The sequence below is a fragment of the Gavialis gangeticus genome, unplaced genomic scaffold (genome assembly GCF_001723915.1).
Source record: "Gavialis gangeticus isolate Ggan-Ray unplaced genomic scaffold, GavGan_comp1, whole genome shotgun sequence".
Lineage (NCBI taxonomy): Eukaryota > Metazoa > Chordata > Crocodylia > Gavialidae > Gavialis > Gavialis gangeticus.
The window spans coordinates 29,018,180-29,023,313 of NW_017729027.1; positions in this window are offsets into that span (position 1 = coordinate 29,018,180).

The window sequence follows — 5,134 nt, forward strand, 5'->3', positions numbered from 1 at the left end:
GTGCTCGGGGGAACAGGGACGCCCCCAATGCCTGCTGGTCCCCTCTGACTAGTTTGTAACAGGCCACTAGATCCCCCCTCAGCCTTCTCTTGTGGAGGCTGAACAGGTTCAGGTCCCATAACCTCTCCTCATAAGGCCTGCCCTGCTGTCCCCTGATCATGCGAGTGGCCCTCCTCTGGACCCACTCCATGTTGTCCACATCCCTCCTGAAGTGCAGCGCCCAGAACTGGATGCAGTACTCCAACTGTGGCCTGACCAGTGCTGCATAGAAGGGGAGGATCACCTCCTTGGACCTGCTTGAGATGCATCTATGGATGCATGGGAAAGTGTGGTTGGCTTTTCTGACTGCATCCCCACACTGTCGGCCCATGTTCATCTTGGCATCAGTGATGACTCCAAGATCCTTTTCTGCCTCTGCACTATGAGAAGGGAGTTCCCCAGCCTGTAGGTATGCTGCTGGTTCTTCCTCCCCAGGTGCAGTACCTTGCACTTGTCAGTGTTCTCTCTCATTCTCATTCTCTCTCATTATCTCCCTCCCTCCCCATAATAAGTTTTGAATTTTTCTCTGGACAGCGGCATTTTCTCAATAGGAAGCATGGTGTATCACCCTCCTACCATATCACATCCACACAGCAATCCGTGACATCAGTCTAAATCACATTGCTGTGAAGGGCATAGTACTCGGGTCATCAGCTTCCCAGGTGCAACTCTAGGCCACTCTATAAAAGGTGTACACTATCTCATCTTTTTTAAATGAAAGGGATGGCCACAACTGCAATTTATGGAAAGCCTGATACCCTATCAGTATGTTGGGCTTATATGAAAATGTCTGGTAGATCAAGACCCCCGGTGGATGTAGGAAGAGAAATGTCTAATTTCTGGGTTGCATTTAAGCTTTGGAGCAAGCTGGACAAGAGAATAGTGGCATTCTGGGCAATCACTGGGATGTAACTCTAATTGCCTGAGGATCTTTAATGAAAAATATAAAACACCTCTAGGTTTTAAGCATCTCCAAAGTAAGGTGACAAGTGAATGGGAACTGTCAGCATTGCCGTTTTGGATTTTGACATGTAATTGCTGTCTAGATTCCATTTTAGGCACCTAAATCCTTTCTTGGATTAAACGCAAAGTTACATGGTCATTACAATGTATGAGAGAATTTCTTATAACAGAAGTATCTTAAATGATGAGCCCAAACCAAAATGTTTTCAGTTTAGAATGAACACTGTACCAGCTTTCTTCTCCATTTGAGAATGCTGGTTATAAAAATGGGTTATTTGCAAAAGCTGTAACCTATTCAGCTGCTAATTTCCTAACCCTTTGAGCAATTTTTTATTGAAAGTAAGTTAAATACTGCAACCTTTGCAGCAAACCCGACAAATAATTGCTTTTTTTAAGCTCATATATGGCATTTTCTGGAAAGCTCCTCTTTCAGTGGGGCATGATGTGCTGCAATTTGTTCTGTTGGTGCTAATTTGTTAATAATTAAGTCATCTGCAGAAATGTTATGTCTCCCCCCAGGCAGTATGGCAATATAACCATAATCTTACTTGCTGAGCTCAACTCATTTGCATTCTTCTACAGGACATATCACATAATACAGCAGGTGAGGTATTAAATACTCCCTCTGAGCTTTATTACATAGCCCATAAGAAAATGACACAAGACTAGATTCTCTTTTACAGCACAGAATAAGTAGCAGTTAGTTCCATTTTTTATAGGTGAAATCACCTGTGTTATTGAGTCAGGACATATGTATATTGCATCTTGACATCTTGATTTCCAGAGCTGTGATTTAAAAAAAAAACAGGCTGTGTTCACTACTGTTGGAAACAGGAGGAATGCAAATGGGACCCCCTTCCTAAGCCACTCTAGGGGGTTCCACGCTTGGGAAGCAGTTTAACAATAACATCAGGAGGTTTTAGGGGCTCTGCTGGAGCCAGCTGTCAAAGGATGTGCTAATTAGCCCATCTACTTTGTGTCATAGCCCAAGCCTGTTCCCGCTTTTGAAGAATACAGGAGTATATGTCTTCTGCATGGAAGAAGAGTTGCTATGGTTTGTGCTACCACAGCTGTCTGCCACAAGTGACTTCTTGCAAAATACCTGAATTAAGATCAAGTTCTTCCTACGATATCACACATCATTTCTAATTAAGGAAAAGTAGCATTTTCTTTTTTATGAAGATTACCAAAATAGGCCATACATGTTGCAATACTTACAAAACATTTAAAGTTACTTTTAAAGTATTCCAGTTTGGCTTAAAAAAGAAAGAAAAGAAAAGAAATACAATATAAAAGCAATTATTTTGTATCTTTAACCGGTGATTATGCAAAAGAGGAAGAAAGGTTTATTTTTGATCTTCTCTTAAATATAATAATCACAATACTGGTTTTCTACCCTAGCAATTTAATGTTTTTTATCTCAGTATTATGTTCTCAGTATTATATTTTGTAATGGTTAAATATGCAAACCTTTATATTAGAAGAAAATGATTTTTACCTGTTCATAATCTATGAAACATCAACATTTTATTTTCAGAAATGTCACTGAAATCCTTAGTAACACTAAGAAGCATATTCAAAGTATGTAGAAAATAACTCACTGTAGAATTAGTTTGTGTTGGGGAGGTTCTGGAACTCAAGGGACATAATATATACTTCCCTCTGTAGAAGAGGAATCAGGAGAAAGGTCAACATTATCAAAGAGCAGCTCTTTGAGGTGAGACTTTTCCCATGTAAAAACCAAAAATCACCTGCCTCGTGTCTTTATGTTGAATCACATGTAAAATAGAAAATTACAGAAATAAAAATAGCTTTACAGAGTATGCCATAGTCCCCTGATCTAAGCGTTCACTTTCTTAATAAACAATATGGCTCTTAAAAGGAGTGATAAAAGCCCTGGAGTGGAAATTATGACTAAAAAAGAGAGGGCATTCACACTTTGAGTGCAATGGGAGGGAAACATGCATCAATGCAAAGTGAGACAGATAAACTAAAGGCAGGAGGAAAACAGCTATAATGGGAAGGAAAACTGCCAGAAATAATGAAAACCATCTCCCTCTCACAAACGCCTAGTTCTCCATGATGGTTAAGCTGTGGAACTGGGGCCTTGATCATCATACAGTCTGATGGCTAAGCAACTGCCTATGGGGCGAGACTCAAAGAGTACTAGTTGCCGGAAGCTAATCAATGTGCAGGGTGACCAGTGGAGTCCCTCAGGGCTTGGTACTTGGACCAGTACTCTTTAACATCTTCATTAACAATCTGGATTCGGAAGTCAGATGTGAACTGGCTAAGTTCATGGATGATACCAAATTATGGGGGAGGGCAGTCACACAACTGGACAGGCTGGGGATACAGGCCAATTTGGACACACTCTCAAGATGGCCCGACCAAAACAGGAAGGCCTTCAATGTAGAGAAGAGTAAGGTGCTGCGCCTCGGTAGGAAGAACCCTCAATATACTTACAGGTTTGGCAGTGCTACGCTCACTAGCACCACAATCGAAAGAGACCTGGGGATCTTGATTGACCACAAGATGACTATGAGCCACCAGTGTGATGCTGTGGCTGGCAAAACAAAACAAACTCTGGCATGAATCCACCAATACATCTCAAACAAAACCAGGGAAGTCGTCCTCCTGCTTTACTTGGCCCTGTGAGACCACAGCTAGAGTACTGTGTCCAGTATTGGGCCTCCCACTTCAGGAAGGATGTGGAGAAGCTTGAGAGAGTCCAGAGGAGAGCCACCCATATGATCCAGGCCTGTAGGGAAGGCTGTATGAGGAGAGGCTTAGGGACTTGGGACTCTTCAGTCTGGAAAAGACTCAGGTAGTGGCCAGCAATTACATGAGGGGTGCACCAGGACCTGGGAGAACAGCTGTTCACCAGAGCTCCCCAAGGGATAATACAGTCTAAAGGCCATAAACTCCAGGACAGCCAATTTAGACTAGACATAAGAAAAATGTTATTTATGGTGTGAGTGTCCAGAGTCTGGAACAAACTCCCCACAGAGGTAGTGCAAGCACCTACTCCGGACTCTTTCAAAAAACAGGTAGATATATATGTTGCTGGAGTCACTTGATCCCAGCTGACTTCCTGCCTATGGTGGGGGGAGGAAGGGGGGCTAGACTCGATGATTTCATGAGGTCCCTTCCAGCTCCAAATGTCTATGAAATTATGAAATCTATTAAAGGAATGCTATATCTAATTTTAACATTTAAAAAAAAACTAAAAACCCAAAGGTTCACAGGTGGGAAAATCCCAGATGAACATACCGTAAGTTGTCCTCTGTTGCTATTTGTAACTTTAAACCCAATGATAACCATGAAATAATTATTTATTTTATATTTTACCATTACCAGTTTCCAGATCAGAAACATAAATTTCTGCATCAGAGCACCATGCAGAGGAGCTCCATCAGAGGTTTCTACCTTCTTTAGCTGGTCTGATATTCTGCTGGCTACCAATGAAAGTCTCACTGAAAAATGTGTGAAAATGTGCAGCAATATGCACATTAGACCTCATCCTGCCCTTCTGACTCCTGACCTACTGATATGAAATAAAGTAACTTTTTCCCCTCTGTTTGAAGACTATAGGTTCTGAGGCAGGGTTACTTTCACTAAAAATGAAAGATTCTCACATGGTATAGAGTCTATGCTACACTTAAGAATGAAGTACCCAACCATCATTTAGATCAGAACCTATACCACTGAAGCAAAGGTAAAAAAACTGCTTAAACCTTTCTCATTCAAGTCAATAGGTCAGGAGTCTGAAGCACTAGGGTAAGGTATAACATACATACTGCTTGCACATCATCACACACTTTCAGTGAGACTTTTATCAATAGCCAGCAGAAATATCAAACCAGATAAAGGAACTTGAACCATGATGTAAAGAAGTGGGAGAAGTAGAGGAGAGAGGAGCTCTATCAATAGGGTGACCATATGTCCTGGACTGGCCAGGACAGTCCCAGATTTTATAAGTTGTCTCAGTGTCCTGCCCATTGGAGAAAATTAAAGCAAAAGTACCAGACTGGCAGGAACCTGGGAGCTGTGGGTTGGAGCTGTGTGTGTGTGTGTGTGTGTGTGTGTGTGTGTGTGTGTGTGTGTGTGTGTGTGTGTGTGTGTGTGTGTG